The 25,022-nt window shown below is 39.6% G+C and overlaps 1 pseudogene; it reads right to left on the bottom strand.

Annotated features, from left to right (window-relative positions):
* Positions 1-25,022, bottom strand: part of LOC140870740 (uncharacterized) — a 68,531-nt pseudogene that overhangs the window by 4,844 nt on the left and 38,665 nt on the right.

The following is a 25,022-nucleotide window of genomic DNA, read 5'->3' as shown; positions in this document are numbered from 1 at the left end:
AGAAACTCCCCTTTATATGGTCTACAAATCGTCCAATTAAAAGGCCACAAAAATACCCAAGTTTCTTTACAAAATCAAATTCTCACTTCTGAAAATCCCATCGCGCGGGCGCACCTCAAGTTCGAACAACAATCTTCCAAATATTCCTCGCAGCGCGGGCGCGCGTCAGTCTCGAATTTTAGCATTTTCTTCACTTCTTCAAGTCTTGATTTCCTCTCTTTTTTTCCATCCTTTTGGCCTTTATTCCACTTAAATTCATCAAAGTCCATTATTTCCTACAATCACAAAAACAACAGCAATTCATGCAATATCTCCCAAGAATTCACAAAAGTCAAGTAAAATCATAAACTAATTAAGTACACAAAATGCACTTATCAATTGACTCAATTTATTTATTGGGGAATTTACGGGTCAAGTTGTCTGGTCAATGTTCACTATTACAGATAATTGTAAAAATATGTTAAATTACATATTGAAGTAAAATAACATAAGAGTATTGAAATGGATCAGACCGGGTCATTTTAGAACCAATTTTTATAATATTAAGTGGTGCTCTGTCTCATGTACAAAACACCAAAACACACACTAAATCCCTAACCCCTAAAACCTGATTCACGTCGCCGACCGTCCGATCGCCGTTGTTATCGTCAATTGACCCTTCCATCTTGTAGCTCTCGTCAAGGCGGTCACAACCATACCAAGAATTGTGAGTTTTGGTGTCCGATTTGGCGAGCACGAAGTCGAGAAGGAGCGGTCACTGTTCATCGTCTTCCTCACGTGATTTGGTGGGATTTTTGCTCGATTGAGTTGTATTTTGAGATGCTAAATGGTAGTAGGTGATGTTTAGAACCTTTCCTAAGCTTATTGCATCTTTTTGGTCGGAATCAGGCAAATCGGAGCTTGGAATTCTTCGCTGGAATCGCCTTGTTTTTCTCCGATCTACGGCGCATCGGAGCTCCAATCCGGTCGTGGCATAGTGCGTTGGAATTGTCTCGTCGAGCTCTACAAGCCTGCCAAATTTCATGAATTTTGAAGTAGTGTTGGATGTCGCTGCCGCCGTCGCCCCCCGATTTTCCTACGACCACCAGCATGTTAACAATTTTTGACCGGTTTGATGTGATAGATCCAAATATCCAAGTTTCGAGTTGAGATTCAAAACCGTAAAGCGGTGAGAACGCAATAAAGTTTGGGAATTTTTGGTCAAAGATTGACCTGAGTTGACTAGGGTTGACTTTTGACCATTATGTGATTTTTCGCAGATCAGAAGCTAGTTGAGGTTATTTAGAGGCAGAAACTAGCAGTTTAGGGATTTGAGCTTTCCAGAATTTGAAAGTTATGAGATTCCCGAGTCCCCATATACACAACCGCAACCGTATAAGTTTTTCTTGCGTTTTAAACTTAAAGGCATGTTATACCCTTCCTTTCTTACCCATTTAGACCAGTATATTCTTTATTTTGAATTATTAAAATCGTGTTATTGCACTTGTATGTGGATTTGGTAGCTCAAATTTTAATTCACGCATCATTCACATTTTTATGCATTGTGGCTTGGTTTTGGATGATTTTTCTGCAATGGATTGGTCTTAGCTGTTGTTCACTGGTTTGGTGGCTGGGTTAGGTTCATTTGGGTCTTGATTTAAGGTGGTTTGAGCTAGTGTTGGCTAGGTGAAGAGCTGGATGGTTGTAAGGTAGTCTACCTAGCAGGCAGCTCGTGCAGGGCTCGCACAAGTGGGTTGTCTGGATCGGGTCAAGATTATTAGGGTCATATGTTATGGGTTAGGGTTCCGGGTTATTTTATTTTGGGCCGGGTAATTTATTTAGGAGTCAGAGTGTTTAGTTTATTTTTTTGGGCCATGTTTTTAAGGGGCCAAGTTTATTTTATTGGGTCAAGTTTGTTTATTGGGCCAAGTTTATTTTATTGGGCCAAGTTCGTTTATTGGGCCAAATTTATATTATTGGGCCAAATTTGTTTCATGGGCCAAGTATATTTTATTGGGCCAAGTTCGTTTATTGGGTCAAGTTCGTTTATTGGGTCAAGTTTATTTTATTGGGCCAAATTTCTTTTATTGAGTCAAGTTTGTTTATTGAGCCAAGTTTTTTTTATTGGGCCAAACTTATTGACTTAAGATATTTATTTGGGATTAATTTAATAATTTAGTTAAATTTGTTAATGAGCCTAAGTTGTTTGATTTATTTGGTTGTGATAAGTTCTAAGTTGGGCTAAATACTATTGGGCCAATCTAAGTCTAATTGGGTCATTTTAAGTGTGATTGAGCTAGTCTAACTATTTTTGGGTCAGGACAAGTGTTAATGAGCCAATTTAAGTTTATGGGCTTTAGTTAAGGTGTTTCAAATCGAAATAGCAGTGGCGAATAAAATAGTTCGTAAATATATATTTAATGAATCTATATGTATATTTTGATATAAGTATGACTTTTATGCAAAATGAATTGAATATATATTTACGGGCAGAATTTTAAGGAAAATGATATTTTTTAAAATTCATGATTCATGCATGTATTTTATGTTAAGATAATGACATGTAAAGAAAATATTTTTGGAAATTGATGTGATTTGTGACAAATACAGGACTGGAGGTCGGGATACCGGGCTCAATGACCTTTCCACTTATGTTTATGAGCCTTCGGATCCCCACAGGTTTGGTGAAGAGGTATAGAAGGCGTAGGGAAACCCCATATGTTCGGTGAACCTCGCTGCCACGTACATTGATTTTTAAATTGATCAATCGCTTATTGTTGCACTTCACTTATATGACACACAGGAAAATGATTTTTATGTTTATGACATGTCAATGATTATATTACGTATTTATATTACGTATTATGTCTATTATCAAGATTATGATGATGTTTACGTTTATGACTCAGTATTATGCAAATATTTTTATGATCATGCATGCATAAGATACTTCAGGATATTTTTATACGATATGTGCTTCTATGCGAACTTATTATGTAGTATTTGTTATTAAAGGGTAGAGCATGCTGAGCCTCTAGTCTCATTAGATCTAAATGATGTACAGATGAGTTTGATGTTAGTCAGGAGGTTGTGGTCCCGACTGGCGGCGAGGATATCTTTGCATCCCTGGCGAGCTAGCACACCCGTGACCTTCGCGTTTTTATATTTCAGTGATTATGAGATTGTATTAAACTATTTTCCGCATTTTACGTTATTGAACATTCAATCATGGATTTTTAATTTGTTCGAGTATTTTAAATTATTAGCATACAATTGATTTTAATTATACATTATACTTTATAGAAAATCTATTTTAAGAATAGTTGCATATATGTAGAATTAAAAAAAAATTTCTAGTAGAGGGTCGTTTCATTTGGTATCAGAGCAAGACCCTTGGAGGGTTAGCTAGCCTGCTACATGGAGCTCAGAAGTTACATTGCCAGTCTGTGAGTTTTAAATGCTTTTAATTATGTTTTAAGAATGAAACCCATGAGTTAGATTTTTACTGAATTTTTGTTATAAGGGTTTTAAATTAAAATACCTAGTTATGCAATACGGTTGCGTGAGGGATTGATGGGAATTGTAATACGCCTCTGACACGTGAAGTTCACGATACGGGTAATCAGGATCCACCTCCACCTGCAGCTCCACCACTCTCAGCATTCGAGGGAACCAGCGAGGACGCTAGGCCTAGGGTGAATAGGAGAGTTTTACTTTATTAAAAAATAAGTGATTGTTTTGAGAATTAAGTCAATTTGTTTTGCATTCAAATAGTTTTGTTCTAGGGATTCTGTGTTAGCATAGAATTGTTGAGGAGATTTTACCTATGGGCATTACGGATTAGATTATTTTTCTTTTTGGAGTATGCACTTACACTATAGGTAATGTAGTACTATGGTTGAATTTCCTCTTGGATGCCTTGGGTGTATAGAATTTGTACGTTGATAAATATTGTTTCTGGTTTTGTTGCTCTGAACTCTAGGAAGAGTGATTGTGGATTTAGTTTTGACAAGGAACATAATCCATTTGTGATGATTATTTTTGAGTTAATATGAGAATGTGGTTGTATTTTCACTTATGAACTACTAAGTGCGTAAAAATATTAAACCTGGGTTAAAGTGGACTATAGGTAAGTTGCCAAAGTTCGCTTTATGTTGTGATTAGAAACGAAAGTTTATAAATGTAGTGTAGCGACCCAACCCGGATCCACTACTTAATCAGAGCTTAGTGCATAATTAAGCATCCATTAAATAAATTGCTGCGGAAGACTTAAATAAAAGCAGACCGAAAGAATACAACTGGTTAAACAAATTTGATTATACAACCCAATCGAATAAACTTAAAATAAAACCTACAGCTAATAATGCTGTCTTCTCGGTCTCTGGCCTATCCAAGCCACTCGGTACACCACCTGTACCTGAATCTACCCCGTCAAATGGGGTGTCCAGACACATAGAAAATACTGGACGTGAGCGACTACGCTCAATACGAAATCACGGGTAAAACATACAAACATGATGCATTCAAATGACTGGGTATTCGTATCTGGGATGACTGTATATAATCTACTCAGTGTGGCACCTAGGACATGAGTTGTACAACCCCGGAATCAAACCCTGCGTACACTGCTCATTCCTACCGGACGTAGACCGTGTCACCCAGATGCTAGTGCCACCTAACCCATCGGTCGCTGGGCTCTAGACATCAACCGTCCGAACAGGGCTGAGCAATCCTCATGTCTCATCTCAAAAGATGTACATGCACAATATGATATGAACATGACGCATAATAATCCATGCAAAATGTGACACATAAATGCAACACATAAGCATGCTTACCCACTGGCTATCTCAGTCAGTACTTACGTACCTTTCTAAGGCAGTTCCTAGCAGTCTCACTCTAGGTTTCAAGCCTATCATCAACTATACAATGCAAATACTCATGCATCATTAATTAAGCTCTAAAAGCCTTAACTAAGCTATTGCATACTCCTGAATATTTTTAGGAAGCAAAAGCTATACCTGCGTCCGTCGTCAGCTCGCTGATGAAAATTGCCTCAAAACTAGGTCACAGCTCCGCTACGATGCCTGGATCGCTATGCCACTTCCGGAATCCCAAAAGGACGCCTAGAATTCCCTAGGTCTAAGCTAGAAGGCTAAGGAATCGAGAGGAGAAAGGAATCTTGTGTGCTCAAAAATGAAATCTCGGCCCCCTATTTATAGACGGAGTTCGTAGCCTTCGATCCTGACTTCGGATCCTCTGATCCAGTTTGGAGCCTCCGATCCTGACTTCGGAGCCTCCGATCCGGTTCGGATCCTCCGTTCCCGACTTCGGATCCTCCGAAGTCCCATCAGTGACGTCACCAATGATGTATTATTCTCGGACAGCTGGCCATGCAAGTTCGGACCCTCCGATCCGGTTTGGATCCTCCGATCTCAGGTTTGGAGCCTCCGAACCCTCCGAACCGTCGGAACCTTCCCGACTATTTTGAGTGTCCTGGATCCATTTTTGAACTCCTTAGACTTGTTAGGAAATCCCTTAATCATGTTTTACTAAATCTAAAGATGATCACATGATTAATTACTCATTAATAATTAATTCTAGATACGGGTCAATACATTCTCCCCCCCTTAAAAGATTTCGTCCTCGAAATCTAGGGTAAACCTCGAGAACGTACTAGAGATCCTTACTTGAGTGTCTGGTCGAATAGATTTTGACACACTCAGACTCTTGTCTAAATTCCTGCGAGATCCATTAACGCCGATTTACTTTCAGCATTCCTCAAACTCTTCAGTTTGGTTCTGAAAGCTGCTGCGCTACTGTACGAAAATCAACTTCCTTGACATTAATGTATCACAACACTGATACATCCTTCGTCCTCAAGGCGTATCTCCTCGAGATCCTTTTTGCCAAGATAACACTCGTAACCTCTGGGTACTGATCTTGTATCAACTGACCACAACAAAAAGAATGCAAACATCTTCTTTCTCAAGATCATTATCTACAAGGAAACTCTTATGTATATGAAACCCACATCAAAACCTAACTGATTCGCGACATTCGCCAAATCGTTGGCTGGATTCCAACTATCTATTTGTTTCCCAACAATCTCTGTGAAGAATACCCATAGTCAGGAAACACCATTACCCACACTGCGCTTGACACATTATCTCAAGAGTCTCTCTTCAAGAGAATTCAGTTGACATAAAACTATACTTTAACGTAACTGCTTCCCACAATTCTCAGATTGGTTAACCTTCCCATGCTCTCCTGAAGCAAAGAAAAGCTTCTAAAGCATTGCTAAGAACTCAGACTACCAAGTCTAGTACTAATCGCAGTTCACGTTTCTCAATGTAACTCTATATTGTGCCCTGATGAAAACTATCATCACTTGAAAATCATGACGCTAAGTCATCTTCTTACTATTGACCTGCGAAGCCATGCAAATGTCGCAATGGAAATCATCGAACCTCCCATGACTTCATCGTCTCGACCACCCGGCTACTCACCCAAGAGTTTCAAACGATAGGCTAGTCAAATCTCTCAACACGATTTAGCCATCCTGGGACATCCTCCTAATAGTTATACATTCTTGCAATCACTGAACATCCATCAAGACTGTAACGCCCCAATTTTATCTTAATTGACTTTATTTGAGATAATCGGAGATTCCAAAGTTCAAGAGCCGACTTGATTTTGATCAGGGTCTTTTTTGTAAATTTTGGATTTTTGAGGGACTAAAACGCAAATTTGGACTTAATTAGATATTTATAAAGGCTTTGACTTTTCTTTTCATTTCATCTTCCTCCTCCTTCACGCCTCCTCCATTGAAGACGTTTTCCAAGTTCTTTGAGCTTCCAGATTTCTCCCCGAGTTCGATCCGTCCGTTGGAATTTATTTCTGAAGGCAGATTAGCGATCACGGCTGAGAGAGCTTCGTTCTATCGTAAGTTTTTCTACGATCAGGTTCTTTCTATTTTTTGGATGTTGTTAGAATCGTTCAAGATTCGAGTATGTTGATCTTGACAGAGTTCTGATCGTTTATTCTCTGCCGGTTTTGAAATAGAGCGTCGTTCGGATTTGTTGTGAATTTTGGAAGATTATTCGAAAATTTGAGTTTTATGATTTGTTAGAATTGGATTGTTATGGTGGAATGTTGATTGAATTGATTCTATTGGATTGATATTATGCTGTCTGCATTTCCGGTTTGATCAGAATACAACCGTTATGCCGCCGATTTGAGTTTTGGATTGTCTATCGGTTTGAATTGTTTGAGCCAAGCCTTCGATTGAGTTGTATGTTAATCTCGAGCCTTTATTACTTCTTGTACAGATTGATTTGAGGCCAGTGGAGTTGCGAGATTTCAGCTTTGTGCAACTTGGAGATTGGAGCCGGTATAGTATCGATTCTCTTATTATCGATTGAGAAAGTTTGATTGAATCTTGTTTGAGGAATCGTTGTTGTTTCCAGGTTTGTAGCATCGAAGTTGTTGAATGAGGTAAAAGATGACTTAGATTGGAATGGAACGTGTGACTCGAATCCAACTTGATTCGAGTTTTCCGAAGAATCACATACTTGCATGTTATTTGCATTTACTTGAATTTAGTTGATTGAGTTATGTTGCATTGCATTCATCTTGAGCCATGAATCCTTGATTTGAGCAGTGGGCAGGACGACCCTTTTTGATGATAGACGTTTTGGGGATTATATTGTGAGTGGCCTGGGTGTAGCCGTTTCACCTAGTGCTAGCATACTCCTTATAGTCGCACCAAAGTCTAGAGGATGAAGATACGTAGCACCACCTCGATCGGGAGAGTCGGTGAGTCGTTTACGTGATCTAGTCCTCGGGATCCCAAAAGCAAAAGCAGCAACTCTTTTGATTATCCGACTTGATAATCCCAGATTTTAAAGACATGCATTGCATTTATGCATATGAATTGAGTTTTAGATATGCTTGTGGAATTGCATGATTGTTAATTGATTATTTGGAAGTTGATGCATTTTGTTTGGAATGCTTGTCTGTTATTTCATGTTGTCTCTTTTTACTGGGAATATTATTCTCACCGATTTTCCGGCTGTTGTCTTTGTTTGTATGTGTACTTGGCAACAGGTGGGGCAGGACCAAGTCAGAGGCAGCATGGCTAGGGGGTTGAGATGATAGACGTGAGGCTTTGTCGTTTTAGAAGTCGAATATGTAATCGAACTTAGATCATATTCGAACTTGTTTTGTATTGAATAAGCTAGACGAAAGCAAGTTCTATTAGTTCGAGATTGTATAACTTTAGAACTACCTTGTATTGGAGTATGCTTGTGTATTAACGTTTTGAGTTGCGTTTTAATGCATGATTTTGAAATTGATGTATCGAATGGCTCTTGGTTGTAGTTGCCAAGCCATTTCTGCTCTGTTCTGTTTCTGCTACAGGGGGCGCCCGAGCTGCAGTTTTTAGCAGCCCGAGCGCACCCCAGTCTGAGCAATCCAGTAGCTTTGAAGTTTAGGGCGCGCTCAAGCGGCGGTTTTTGACCGCCCGAGCGCACCCCCTTTTAAAAAAAAAAATTTCTTTCTTGCTTTGTGTCTTGGATCTAGTATGCTTATTTGTTGTATAAATCTAAGATTAGTGGTTTAGAACCGAGGTCTCACATTAAGTGGTATCAGAGAGATAAGATTCTTGGACTGAATTTAGAAGTGAGCGGGGTAGATCGAGTCCGCATGAATTGATTCTCGCATGTGATTGAGTTATTTAAATTGATTTATTTAAATACCATGCGAGCATGCTTTGTCGTTGAGAATTATCTGAGTTACATGATTTTGTGATTTGAAATATGAAGCATGAATTAATTGAGATATGAACTGTATTTCACCTGTATCCGGAATTCTGAGAGGTTGCAAGGGCACCGAATTGCAGCGATTGAGATATCTTGTGTCCTAACATTTGATTATCAGATGGGTCCTCGACGAGTTATTGATAGGAATCCACCGCCAGTTATTCCTACAACTGAGCAAGCTAGTACTGAAACGGTTGAGATGGATGCTTCAGCGACGCCTATGGAAACCTTGCTGAAGAGGTTTTAGTCGTTCAATCCGCCATTGTTGATGGGTTCAGAAAATCCAGTTGACTGTGAGAGTTGGTTGGATGATATCGATCAGTTGTTTGATTCCATCAATTACACAGATGACCGTCGAATCAGGTTAGTCATTCATCAGCTTCGTGGGGTTGCTAAGAGTTGGTGGATCATGACGAAGAAAGCAATGGAGAATAGAGGTACGGAAGTTACTTGGACTCTTTTCAAATCTGAATTTTATAAGCGGTTTTTCCCTATCTCGTACCGTAAGGATAAGGGAGCTGAGTTTGCCAATCTGAGGCAAGGGAATCTGAACATTGAAGAGTACGTAGCCAAGTTTGATAGTCTGTTGCGTTTTGCACCGCTAATTGCTGGCGATGAGGAAGCTAAAGTCGACCATTTCATTAATGGCTTGAACCCTGATATCTTCATGTTGGTAAACACTTCTAGGCCAGATAATTTTGCGGATGCCATGAATCACGCAAAAGGAGCTGAAGCAGGTTTGAGGAGGCAGAGAGGAAATCAGTTTGTGCCTCAGCAGCAGCAAGGACAGTTTCAGGCACAATCTTCTCAATACCAAAACCAACCGTTCCATTACCAGAATCAATCCTTTCAGTTTCAGAACCAACCACCAAGTTCTGAGGGTGGTAGCAGTGGAGGTAACAGGAAGGATTACTATCTCCCGAAGGGGAAGCAGTTTAAGAAGCACGGAACCAATTCTTCGAGCCCTAGTGGTTCGAGGCAGTATGGATCGGGACAGAGTTCGGGACAGTCAGGCATGTCTTGTGCCAACTGCGGAGGTCGTCACTCCAGTGATCAGTGTAGAGGTATTTTTGGAAGCTGTCATATTTGTAACCAGGCGGGGCATTTTGCGAGAACGTGTCCTCAGCGTGTTACTCAGCAAGCTCAGAGTGGAATTTTCCCGAGACAGACAGCTCAACCTCAGCAGCAAGCACCTACTGTCCACTCTTTCCAACCTCAGCAACAGAATGTGCAGGAAGGTAATCAGTATGCAAGCCAGCCTCCCAGACAGCAGGCACAAGTTTTTGCTCTGTCTGAGGATCCGCAGACTCAGGATGCACCCGATAATGACAGATCAGGTAACGTTCGATATTGAGTTTCCTATTCTTATTGGAATGTTAGATACTGGCGAATCTCTTGCCTTCTTATTGAAGAATCTGTATATGTTTAACGTGCCTCTTTTAAATTGTTGAATCGTTCGAATTGATGGAAACTCCAGTAGTGTTGTTAACTTATGTTAACCAGATCTTTTAGAAGAATTAGTTGAGACTATGAATTCATATCGTTGATTTCTTATCTTTTTGGAATGAGAATTGTACTGATCTTTCAGAGCTTTTGAGAATCGTATAGCAGATGGTTGTGCCGAGCAGTTGTATGTTTTTCTTCGATGTCTGAATTCTTTTGGATCGAATGGTCTTCTTCGATTGTATGATTTGATGATGGAATTTATGCCGATCAGCGATCTTTTCTTATCGAGATTTTGGAGATATATTCTTTTTAAGTAGAATTGCGCTATAGTCTAGACGTCGAGACAGTTGAAGACGCTCGAGACTCAATTTCTGAATCTGGACTTGAGCTCGTAGTAATCTTATTGATTTGAAGATCTGTTCTTCTATTGTCTTATGAGGAAATTCACGTGATCTGTTCTAATCTTAAGAGTTGGAGTAATTATTTTAGCAGACAGAAACTGATTTGAAAGCAGAGAAGAGGATTAGATTGTATAGATTTCTTATTGCGAATTTTTATCTGAGGAATTGTATGCAGCAACCGATGTTTTGAGTTGTTCTTATTTTATCTACTATCTCATTTGATTGACCGATTGTTGGAGTCTGCTACCGTATTCCATACAGAATGACTTTCATTCAAGATTAGAGGATTGAGATCTTGTCAGAGGTCGTCAGATGTCATGTTTTGCCGAAGTCTGTCAGTTTAGACAGAGATCCTTGATGCACTTGTTCTTTCGGCAAGGACTTTGATGAGATTTTGATGTCTGATTTCAACTTTTTCAGTTCGATATCCTCAGAACGACGGACAACCAGATCAGACGAGTCAAACTTAGATGTTATGCTTTGAGTTGGAACCAGAGATGATTGGATTGCGACTGGGCAGATGAGGATTATGCTGACGAGAATGAGTCGACTTTCGATTTGCGGACTTGAAGGAGTATTTGAGAGACACAGTTCGCGTTGGAACCGTGTTTGATTTCGAGGACGAAATCTTTTCTAAGAGGGGGAGAATTGTAACGCCCCGATTTTATCTTAATTGACTTTATTTGAGATAATCGAAGATTCCAGAGTTCAAGAGCCGACTTGATTTTGATCAGGGTCCTTTTTGAAATTTTGGATTTTTGAGGGACTAAAACGCAAATTTGGACTTAATTAGATATTTATAGAGGCTTTGACTTTTCTTTTAATTTCATCTTCCTCCTCCATCATGCCTCCTCCATTGAAGACGTTTTCCAAGTTCTTTGAGCTTCCAGATTTCTCCCCGAGTTCGATCCGTCCGTTGGAATTTATTTTTGAAGGCAGATTAGCGATCACGGCTGAGAGAGCTTCGTTCTATCGTAAGTTTTTCTACGACCAGGTTCTTTCTAGTTTTTGGATGTTGTTAGAATCGTTCAAGATTCGAGTATGTTGATCTTGACAGAGTTCTGATCGTTTATTCTCTGCCGGTTTTGAAATAGAGCGTCGTTCGGATTTGTTGTGAATTTTGGAAGATTATTCGAAAAGTTGAGTTTTATGATTTGTTAGAATTGGATTGTTATGGTGGAATGTTGATTGAATTGAGTCTATTGGATTGATATTATGCTGTCTGCATTTCCGGTTTGATCAGAATACAACCGTTATGCCGCCGGTTTGAGTTTTGGATTGTCTATCGGTTTGAATTGTTTGAGCCAAGCCTTCGATTGAGTTGTATGTTAATCTCGAGCCTTTATTACTTCTTGTACAGATTGATTTGAGGCCAGTGGAGTTGCGAGATTTCAGCTTTGTGCAACTTGGAGATTGGAGCCGGTATAGTATCGATTCTCTTATTATCGATTGAGAAAGTTTGATTGAATCTTGTTTGAGGAATCGTTGTTGTTTCCAGGTTTGGAGCATCGACGTTGTTGAATGAGGTAAAAGATGACTTAGATTGGAATGGAACGTGTGACTCGAATCCGACTTGATTCGAGTGTTCCGAAGAATCACATACTTGCATGTTATTTGTTTTTACTTGAATTTAGTTGATTGAGTTATGTTGCATTGCATTCATCTTGAGCCATGAATCCTTGATTTGAGAAGCGGGCAGGACGACCATTTTTGATGATAGACGTTTTGGGGATTATATTGTGAGTGGCCTGGGTGTAGCCGTTTCACCTAGTGCTAGCATACTCCTTATAGTCGCACCAAAGTCTAGAGGATGGAGATACGTAGCACCACCTCGATCGGGAGAGTCGGTGAGTCGTTTACGTGATCTAGTCCTCGGGATCCCAAAAGCAAAAGCAGCAACTCTTTTGATTATCCGACTTGATAATCCCAGATTTTAAAGACATGCATTGCATTTATGCATATGAATTGAGTTTTAGATATGCTTGTGGAATTGCATGATTGTTAATTGATTATTTGGAAGTTGATGCATTTCGTTTGGAATGCTTGTCTGTTATTGCATGTTGTCTCTTTTTACTGGGAATATTATTCTCACCAGTTTTCCGGCTGTTGTCTTTGTTTGTATGTGTACTTGGCAACAGGTGGGGCAGGACCGAGTCAGAGGCAGCATGGCTAGGGGGTTGAGATGATAGACGTGAGGCTTTGTCGTTTTAGAAGTCGAATATGTAATCGAACTTAGATCATATTCGAACTTGTTTTGTATTGAATAAGCTAGACGAAAGCATGTTCTATTAGTTCGAGATTGTATAACTTTAGAACTACCTTGTATTGGAGTATGCTTGTGTATTAACGTTTTGAGTTGCGTTTTAATGCATGATTTTGAAATTGATGTATCGAATGGCTCTTGGTTGTAGTTGCCAAGCCATTTCTGCTCTGTTCTGTTTCTGCTGCAGGGGGCGCCCGAGCTGCAGTTTTTAGCAGCCCGAGCGCACCCCAGTCTGAGCAATCCAGTAGCTTTGAATTTTAGGGCGCGCTCGAGCGGCGGTTTTTGACCGCCCGAGCGCACCCCCTTTTAAAAAAAAAAAATTTCTTTCTTGCTTTGTGTCTTGGATCTAGTATGCTTATTTGTTGTATAAATCTAAGATTAGTGGTTTAGAACCGAGGTCTCACAAAGACTGTAGCGACCCGACCCGGATACACAACCTAATAAGAGTGTAGAGCATAATTAATCATGCATTAAATAAATTGCTGCAGAAGATTTAAATACAAGCAAACCGGCGGAATACAACCGGTTAAATAAACCAATATACAACCCAATCGAATTACAAAAAAATCCTAAGGGTTAAGACCTACAGCTAATCCTGCTGTCTCCGACGGTTACTGGCCTCTCCAAGCTCCTGTTGCTCAATCCTACACCTACACCTGCCCCATCGAATGAGGTGTCCAGATACACAGAAAAGACTGGACGTGAGCTCTAAGCTCAATACGCAAATACGGATAAACATACAAATATGATACATGCAAATGACAGGGTATCCTTATCAGGGATAACTGTATACAAACTGCTTAGACTGGCGCCTGGGATATGAGCTCGTCACATCGGGGTCGCTAACCACTGTGCGCGACCACTCACTCCCGAATCTCGAACGTGGACCATGAAGTCCTTTAGATACCAGTACCTAAGGGTACTCGATATCTAAACGTCCAAACAGGGCTGAGCAACCCTAACTGACTCAACTCAAAAGATGTACAGGTACAAGATAATATGCACATGCCACAGAACCATAATAACATGCAAACACATAAATGCAACATATAAGCATGCATATCCGCTGGAAATCTCTGTCAGTACTTACGTATCTTACTACAGGCAGTTCCTATCAGTCCCACTCTAGGTTCCAAGCCTATCATCAGCTCTACAATGCAAATACCCATGCATCATTCACTAAGATCTAAAAGTTTTAACTAAGCTATTGCATACTCATAAATAATTTATGGAGACCATAGCTATACCTGCGTCAGTTGTCAGCCCACTGATGGCGACTATCCCGCAACTAAGGCGCACCCCTGCTGCAGCTCCACAGCCTCAAGCACGGCTCCGCTACACGAGCACTGCTCTACGACTAGGTCAGACACTATCTGACTATACTAAAATATATTTCCTACTCCAACTCTAAAATAAAAGTACCCAAAGCCCTAAAATAGAGCCATGTTGGCGAAGGAGAGGAACTCGGTATGCTTTGAAATAAGGCCCTCGCACCTATATTTATAGACAGTGATCGGAAGCTCCGTTCCACGATCGGAAACTCCGAACTCCGTAGATCGGAAGCTCCGTTCCTGCTTCGGATTCTTCGATCGCCACACGTCAATTCCTTTACATGCAACCACACACTTGTCACCGACAACATATCGGAAGCTCCGATTGCTGATCGGAATCTCCGATCGTCTTGCTTTCGGTGTGGTTCCGAACTCACCAAGATCGGAAGCTCCGATCCCACTCGAGTCTTGGGAGTCTCTGGACAATTTTTGAGTGTTCTGGATCTATTTCCGAAGTCCGTTGATCCATATAGAATTTCCTTAATCATGTTTTATTTAATCTAAACATGATCACACGATTTACATACTCATTAATCGCTAAGTACGGATACGGGTCACTACATTATCCCCCCCTTAAAAGATTTCATCCTCGAAATCTAGGGTATACCTCGAGAACATAACATAGACCACTTGTCCAATCCACCAATAGTTCCGATTCGAATCATCTGGTCGAATAACCTTCGACAACCCCAAACCTCACTAAACCTGCAGGGTCTGTTTAATCACTGAATCACATCCGAACTTGTACTCGGTCTAGAATCCGCGCTGATTCTAAACTCGTACGCCTTAAATGATCACTTTGGAAATCACTGCTTTTTCATCTGTAATCCTACTAGAATTGCGTAACACTACTGACTATCGTCAGTTATCCATTGCTATCCTCAAACGACATGGCACATTCGATCCAATTACCGACTGTATTAGCCACACTGACTACAAATATTAGCGATGACACTCCTGCTAAGATCGTAACTAGTCATCAGTTATCTCTAGACACGCGCGAAATCCATCGCTGCCCAACGAAAAAAACAAGATACAACATGTTGTATCTCACTGGTCTAACGCTAACATCGCATCCCTCGATGTTATCGTAAAGCGATAAACAATCGATCTAGATTCAACTCTCGGTCAAATCCTAGAGATCTCTTTCCAAGAACTCGTTCGAGTTACTCCTTATCACTAAGAATAAAATATTTATTCCCAAAACAGTACCTTATGCAAAGAGAAATGGCTAGTACCGACCACCATCTCGCAAAGCAATCGCATCGCTGCACACCACTCTAACCATCTGAAATCCTTAGACTGATTTCGATCAACCTTGATCCGAATCTCTCTATCGATAGCATCTACTCGATCATAATAGCCATCCTGCCACGGATACAACCAAATCCTGACAATTTCCTAGCATCATAGTATGTACCTTCAGTACTTACCCTGCCTGATGCCAACGAATGTTCCCAAAGAACACCTGTTTACTAACTTCAATTGTGGCAGTATCATTGTACACAATTTATTGTCTTAACGCGCTCTACGAGGCCGTCGCCTCAAAATACACTACCATCATGCTGAAACTCTAAGATGGACTAACACCATCCCCAGCATTAGTAGTCTGTATCGAACTCTTACCTCTATCTTGTCACTAGAGATAGTATCGACAAAAACGATTCCGGTTATCCTGTCCTAGATAACGAAAATCCTTGACTCTCTAACTGGGATAACCAAATTGGTTCACCTCGATCCCACTATCTCAACCTCTTAATGACGCATCACATCAGAACATACACTGGAACATCAGCGACAACAAGCCCGCTAGACTCAAAAACGCAGTCTTAGCTGCTGTCTCATCCCATTTAACAACTGATGATAACCTGCTAAAACTCGTTGAAAACCATAAGCACTTGTCGAATCGCTTCTCAAGAACAACCCTTGAGAATTCTGCTAGAAGAATCCAAGCAAAACACTCCGACTAACAGTCCCCCAAAAATTGTCCAGTGAAAATCCTAGAATAATCACTAAATCTCATTTTCGCAAACTGGGTCAATCATTGCTAACACGAAGCAATGCTCAGACCAATATCCGTCACTGGTAACCTCAGCGACGATACCCACAAACTATGATCACAAGAGTCAACCTATGACCACTTTCTTGATCCGTAGAACCCTATAGTCTCGATTCCCGCATTCTTGGAGATCCTTAACGACTGAAGAATTCCCTAAATGCACTTGAATCGCTGTATCAAAGCATACCATACTTATAGTACTATCCCCAGTACTTCCTGATTCACTATATCCCTACTCAGCACCGGTTGGAATAATCTGATCGATCAAGTCGATCTACTGTGGCTCTCGCTCTGCCTAACAGTATCAACCCTAATCAGACAATTACATATCAATGAACATGCTCCTGACAATTATATCCCTTGCTAAGACTGAAACAAATCAAGACTGAGGTAACATACCACGATGTCCCACCTGGGATCACCACCAAGTGTACACTATCATAAGTCATGCTTTCCTCACGCCTCAAATAGTCCTGTACAATCCTTAGCATCGGATATAATCCATTACTGAAGAAAACCATCATTGATGGAAAATACTCATCCCCAAGTCAATGTTGCAGACAGTATAAAATATCTTCTCTTGGATAAATCCTATCCCAAGATAATCAAATCATATACTAGTTCCACTAGTCTAGCCGTATTTCACAGGTTGAAACCTAATGCTTAGAGTACACACTTGTCAAGGAAATCTTTCCAAGACTGGTCCTCTCGGAAAAACTCCAAACCAATATCTCCGACGACAACCAGACGATATCTAAACCATTGATACCTAAACAGGCATTTAATCCAAGGTCATACCCCATCGTGACTGTTAACAAAAACTCTAGACTGAGTAGTCTTCCCACCGCCAATCCTGAAGCACAAAGGCTCCCAGGAAACCTCCGAAGTACAAATAATCCTAGAGTAACACTGGCATAGGGTCGCGCCCCATCACGTCTAGTCATAGTCATAGTCCACAACCCTCGGCATATACTCGACCTGGTATCCCGATGAAATCCCATCATCATGAAGTCTCAACCTACGAAGGTCAAACAGACTACTGTTCTAAGAAAACAACTTAGAACAAAGCCCAAAGTTCCAATCAAACAATATTCCCATGCCTCTAGATGAATCACCTCATCACTGGCACTAACTTAGTCCACTGACTAACTAGGTCAATCCTAGGAAACGCCTAGACTAACCACAAGTCAAACAGTTACAATCGAACCACTCAAACCCCATGAGCTACAATATTTGAACACAATTCAACAAAAATGCCATGCCAACTTTAGCAAAATCATGCATTCATTCACGAATTGCTGGATAAACAATACACGTATCATTGCTTCAAATTATGTACAATTTCTTTATTACAATCCTATGTAATACATACAGTATTCCGAAAATACAACAAAAAATGTACAACCAATAACTTGAATGATAAAACCGGAGTCTGATGATTTATTACAACTGATATACTGTTTACAATTACAACAATACACTATTTAAAATCATCGTACTAGTCTTTGTTCCTTGAGCATGAAGCTTCTAATAGACACATGCATCAATGCTAGCGTACTCCTGACCAAATCTCTCTACCCGTACTCCTGAAAGAAATCCGGAGAAATGATCTGTGCTCGCTAACCAGCTATTGATATGAATCTTGATGTGTAAGATTAGCAAACACGATTACAAATCTGAATCGTACCTTCTAATCAATAAACAAAAGATCCAAAGTTTTGCCCAATCTTTGAAATAAGTAAAATTGATAGGATTTTGGATTTCCACCTTTAATCGACGGTACGATTAACAACAGAAATCACGACAATTGAAACCAAAGAAAACCTTCAGATAACTTGTATCTGACAATCTTCAGTGAGAAACAATCGACAAACGCTTCCAAGTAATTAAACAGGAAAAAGTTTTATTTGAAAAATCCAAAGCAAAGATTTGAATAAAATTCTATAGAGAATTTCAATAATTTGTGTATAAACTAAATCTGAATTATTATTAATGAAATAAACAAAAGTATTTATAGTTTAAATAAAAAATAAAAGATAATGCAAAATATTCCCTAAAGATATCAAAGATATCATCTAGAAAGTTTTTTAGTATAATTAAAACTCTCAAAAATAGAAAAATAACATCAAAATATCAAAATCCCAAACACACACACAACATGCCAAAGTGTGTGTAAATTTTCGGAAAAACTCGCTCGCTCGAGCCAGCATAACTCTCGCTCGAGCAAGAGGTACTCTGTCCCAAAAAATCAATTGAGCTCGCTCGAGCTGGAACAACTCTCGCTCGAGCGAGGAACGCTCTGTCCGAAACTTTCAATGCGCTCGCTCGAGCGGCACTTGGTTGCGCTCGAGCGAGACCTCTTCTGCCTCACTTTGATTTTCTTCACTCCTTTTGACTCCCAACACTTCAAGGATGCATATGCAACTCCCAAATTGATCCTTAAGTGCTCCAACTCCATCTTGGTAATTTAACATCAATATTTTAAGTGCCTTCTTGAATTTGTTAGCTCGGCTCCTCGTTATTGGCCCTTGTGGCAACTCCAAAGGATCTTGAATTCCACTTGCCACTCGATCCACATGCGAGCTATCCATGATCGCATCATCCTCCCCTTCTTGAAAGTGATTTGTCCTCAAATCTCGTTCATCTCCTACATCAAACAAAGATAAGTCAGAAACATTAAATGTAATGCTCACATTATACTCACCTGGTAGATCTAGTTTGTGGGCATTGTCGTTGATTCTCTCCACGACTTGAAAAGGACCATCCCCTCGAGGTAACAACTTTGAACTCCTCTTCTCTGAAAAACGCTCTTTTCTCAGATGCAACCAAACCCAATCACTAGGTTCAAATACAACCTTCTTCCTTCCCATGTTCGCTTGCTTGGTATACTACACTTTTTTTTTCTCGATATTCGCACGTACTTTATCATGCAAGATCTTCACAAATTCAGCTTTCTTCTTGCCATCCATATTAACCCTTTCACTCATACGTAACGACATCAAATCAAATGGAGTCAATGGATTAAAACCATACACAATTTCAAAAGGTTAATAATTCGTAGTAGAATGCACACTACGATTATAAGAAAATTCAATAAATGGCAAACAATCTTCCCAATTTTTCAAGTTTTTTTTAATGATAGAGCGCAATAATGTCCCTAAAGTTCGATTAACTACCCCAGTTTGTCCATAAGTTTATGGATGACAACTAGTAGAAAACAACAACTTAGTTGCAAGTTTACACCACAATGTTTTCCAAAAATAACCCAAAAACCGAGTATCCCTATCAGAAACAATACTTCTAGGCATGCCATGCAATCTCACAATCTCATTAAAAAACAAATCTTCAACATGCAAAGCATCATCGGATTTGTGACATGCGATAAAATGTGCCATTTTTGAAAACCTATCAACCAAGACATAAACAGAATCCCTCCCCTTCTTAGACGTAGGTAATCCAAGAACAAAATCCATGGAAATATCTACCCACGGTTCATTAGGTACTGGAAGTGGAGTATATAACCCATGTGGTTGTGATCTAGACTTTGCTTTCTTACAAGTCACACACCGCTCACACATTTTCTCAACATCATGCTTCATATGCGGCCAATAAAAATGTTCATGCAAAATTTGATGTCTTAGCCACACCAAAATTCCCCATTAAACCACCACTATGCGATTCCCTAACAAGTAACTCCCTGATTGAAGACTTATGAACGCACAATTTATCCTCTTTAAACAAATAGCCATCATGCAAGTAAAATTTATCCTTTGGACCACGCATACATGACGCATAAATCTCACCAAAATCAACATCACTCACATACAACTCTTTCACATGCTCAAACCCCAAAAATTTAGAATCTAAAGTAGTTAAGAGCACGTACCTTCTTTACAATGCATCCGCCACTACATTCTCCTCACCTTTCTTGTACTTGATTACATAAGGAAAATTTTCTACGAACGCTACCCATTTGGCATGTCTTTTATTCAACTTTTGCTGCCCCTTGAGATGCTTCAAGGACTCATGATCCGTATGAATCACGAACTCTTTTGGCCTCAAGTAATGTTGCCATGTCTCGAGTACCCTCACCAACGCATAGAACTCCTTGTCTTAGGTAGGATAATTCAAAGACGCCCCACTCAACTTCTCGCTGAAGTACGTCACTGGCTTTCCCCCTTGCATCAAAATGCCTCCAATTCCTACACCTGATGCATCACATTCAATTTCAAACATATTAGTAAAATCAGGTAAAACAAGTAAAGGAGCTTTAATCAACTTTTGCTTAATAATATTAAAAGACTTCTCTTGCTCCTCGCCCCAATGAAATGAAACGTTTTTCTTGATGACCGCAGTCATAAGCGCCGCCAATGTGCTAAAATCCTTCACGAACCTCTTGTAAAAACTCGCAAGCCCATGAAAACTCCGAACTTGACCAATCGATGTAGGTGTCGGCCAATCTCAAATGGCACTTACCTTCTCTTCATCAATCCTCACACCTTGTGCACTCACAACAAAACCAAGAAACACGAGTTTGTTTGTACAAAACACACATTTCTTCAGGTTAGCATATAAATGTTCAGCACACAATGTGATTAAAACAACTCTCAAGTGTTCCACATGATCATCTAAGTTTTTTTCTATATACCAATATATCATCAAAATAGACAATCACAAACTTCCCAATATATGCACGCAAAACATGATTCATTAAACGCATGAAAGTACTAGGTGCATTAGTCAAACCAAAAGGCATAACCATCCATTCATACAACCCATACTTTGTTTTAAATGTAGTTTTCCACTCATCTCCCTCTCTCATCTTAATTTGATGATAACCACTTTTAAGATCAATTTTGCTAAACACACAAGCACCATGCAATTCATCTAACATATCATCTAGTCTAGGAATAGGATGCCTATACTTGATGGTAATGTTATTTATTGCTCTACAATCAACACACATACGACAAGATCCATCCTTTTTAGGTACTAACAACATAGGTACAACACATGGTGACATCGACTCACACACAAAACCTTTATCTAAAAGTTCACTTTCCTGTCGTTGAAATTTTTTAGTTTCCTCCGGATTGCTCCTATAAGCTGGACGATTCGGTAATGCACTCCTGGGTACCAAGTCGATTTGGTGCTCAATTCCTCTCAAAGGTGGTAATCCTTGAGGTAGTTCCTCCGAAATAAAACATCAAATTCCTGCAATAAAAAAACAACAACACTCGGAAGATCTCCGGCTATATCACTTGTGTTAAGGAGTTCCTCATTGTAGAACATCAACACAAGTGGAACATGCGAATTCATAACATCTCACAACTCACTCTTTTAGGCTATATATTATTTTTTTTCAGACTCTTTTCGCTCAATTTTTTTTTCATCTCTTTTTTCATCATTCTTTTTTTCTAAGGTCATCTCATTTTTTTGTTCACTCTTTTTTTTCGGCCTCATCACTCTTTTTCTTTTTCACTTGATCCTCCAATACTTGCTTTGAAGTCATAGGCAACAATACAATGGACTCTTTTTTCATTACAAACGAATATTTATTTTTAAATCCATCATGAACCACTCTCCTATCAAACTGCCATGGTCTACCCAATAAAATATGACACGCTTGCATAGGGACCACATCACACAAAACCTCATCAACATATTTTCCAATAGGAAATGGCACCATTACTCGCCTATTAACTCTCACCTCCGCACAGTCATTGAACCATTGCAACCTATATGGTTGAGGTTGCTTCAAGAGAGACAACCCCAATTTCTTCACAAGTTTGCAACTCGCTACATTGGTGCAACTACCCCCATCAATGATAAGACTGCATACCTTTCCCTTTACAAAACAACGAGTATGGAAAAGATTTTCCCTCTGGCTCTATTCCTCTTCTCTAGGTTGTGCATGTAACACTCTCCTACTCACCAACAACAGCCCCAAACCCATCCTTATCATCAGGATCTACCAACGCAGGCATTCCTGAAAGAGTGGGTGCCCGGTTAGCCAACTTTTGGCTAAGGGCTTTTATGACTCTATGTAAAACAATCTTTTGTTTAATATAATTTACACTTTTATAATGGCATTGACTTTATCTTTCTTCATATTGTTATATTATGATATGCTATTGTTGTTTTGATAAAGACCTTGAATATACTATAGTGTATGTAAGATGTGATAGCACATGGGGATGGCTATCATGAAACACATCTTATAGTCACTGTATATTCTAAACAGTTTCTAGTTAATTGAGCCGTCTGCAAATAAGGATAAGGATCGCTCGAGATTGAGACTAGCATTTGCGATGCCGAGTACCACGTTTCATTGGTATGGAACATAGAGATGTTCAAAGCATGCAAATGGATATTCATATGATGAATGATTGAACTACCCTATTCGGACTTTCCAAGTGGTTATCACTTATCGAGTGGATAAAGTCCGCGTTTTTGGTTGTACACCATTAGTCCTTATTACTTGAAACATCATTGAGACTCTATATGCTAGTACTGTACTTTGACTCGTTTACTGACTCTATTGGGGTCATCAGGTGTCGGGATTGGGTACAGTTACAACACATATAGGAGTCGATGCTTTGTTGTCAAGGATTCACCACATACTTGCGAGTGTGGATATCCTATGCGATCTGAGGAGATATTAGTGTGACGAATCTCTGGCCAGAGTACATGATGTGTTTTAGGTTAATGGGTTTTCCTATTAACACATGCGATGTCACTATTTGATCTCCAAGATGTAATGCATAGTTATCGAATCTCGAACGACTCTCGATATACCAATGGTTGTTGATTCGATCGGGATATATGGATGAAGGGATCGTACTGTACGCTAACCAAAATCTACTGGTTCTTGCAGGCACTATCAGTAATACCTAAGGAATCATGGGGCGATGTTGCTAGGCGCTCTTACCATGATTCGATGGGTAAGTCGGAAATTGTTGTTCCGAGTCACAAGGAGTTGTGAACCCACGGCTAGCTGTATTCCTGAACCATTGAGGGTTACACAAGTAATGGATTACTAAAACCCCGTAGAGATAGTTAAATTTAAAGAGTTAAATTTAATTAAAGAGAAGTTGGACTTCTTAATTAAAAGGGAGTGTGATTTCCTAAAATAACATAGGGATGGGCATTTTTGGAAATCACTGAATTCGGATTCAGAAAAATTATCTTGACTTTAAAAGATGCAGAAATGGTTTCTGTGCACATTGGTAAAATCAGTTTATCAATCGGAGTCACGATGAATTTTATATTAATTTCTATAACAACAGGCTTGGCTTGTTGGGCTTAAGTTATGGATTGTGGGCTTTAAGGAGTTAGAGTCCTGATACAATTATAACTAGAAATTATCTATAAATAGAGGTGTTGGGTTCAAAAATTACACACATTTAATACTGCAATTTTCGAAATTCACTCTATACTATTCAAGAGGATTTTTCGAAAATTCCTCTGTCCCTTTGGAGAAAATTCGGCTTGTGATTTTTGTGAAAAATTACAAATTGAATTAATAGATCATATCTGTTTATTCTCTACGTAAAACTTCTGATTGATTTCTAGTGCAGTCAATCAGAGGGTTTCTGTTTTTCATTCGTGGACCTAATTCCGGAGTTAGATCGTGACTGTCATCGATTCCCGGGATTTACAAGAAGAGCAGATTAAATTCTGTTGGAGTCCACGATCAAGCCTTTGCTTGACGAGGTAAAAATTTAACTGTGTTTTATTTTTACTTGAACAAATTTAATCGTAAAAGTTTTGATACCCATATATGGAATCGTTCCATATAATAAAATAAAAATTTTAAACTTCCGCTGCATCGGGTATCAATTTTTAATTGATCTGAACACCGTTTTCCAACAATTCCATCATAATTTTTCTCCTCACTCTCTGACTCCACATCACCACAACCATTAATAACCATCAATTTCTTATTTGGGCACTGGCTAGAAATATGGTCAATACCTTGACACCTAAAACATTTAATATCTCTAGATCGAGTATTAGAAGTTTCAGATGTACCTTTAACCACTTTCTTTGGTGCCTCCGATTTGGTGTCAGATTTTGGTATGAACACCAGCTTATTTTCCTCTTGTTTTGCAACGTTTGGATGCCAAGAAGTCAACGATCCTCCACCTAAAGGAAATTGACCAGCTCCTCTTCTCTTGAGCTGTTGCTCCACCTTCATGGCCGTCTGTACCATCTCATCCAAATCAAAACAGTGGCGAAGCTCCACTTGGTCTTGGATTTCTCTATTCAAACCACACAAAAATCGGGCCATTGTAGCTTCATTATCCTCCTCAATGTTGGTCCGAATCTTCGTGGTCTCCAACTCTTTGTAGTAATCCTCCACGCTCCTTGGACCCTGCTTCAAAGTTTGTAAACACCTGTACATATCACGATAATAATGGTTAGGAACAAATTGCTTCTTCATGACACGCTTAATCTCTCCCCACGTCTCAATAGGCGGCTCCCCACACCTTCTTCTATTGCTCACTAATTGATCCCACCAGATTAACGCATAGTCTACAAACTCAACCACTGCCAACCTCACTTTCTTAAGATCATAATAGTGATGGCAATCAAACACAAACTCCACACGCTTGTCCCATTCCAAATACGTGTTGGAAAACGGTGTTCAGATCAATCAGAATTGATACCCGATGCAGCGGAAGTTTTAAAATTTTATATGGAACGATTCCATATCAT

The sequence above is a fragment of the Henckelia pumila genome, unplaced genomic scaffold (genome assembly GCF_033568475.1).
Source record: "Henckelia pumila isolate YLH828 unplaced genomic scaffold, ASM3356847v2 CTG_19:::fragment_3, whole genome shotgun sequence".
In the NCBI taxonomy this organism is placed as follows: domain Eukaryota; kingdom Viridiplantae; phylum Streptophyta; class Magnoliopsida; order Lamiales; family Gesneriaceae; genus Henckelia; species Henckelia pumila.
The sequence above is the reverse complement of the archived record's forward strand: the minus strand, read 5'-3'. Positions and strand labels throughout refer to the sequence as shown.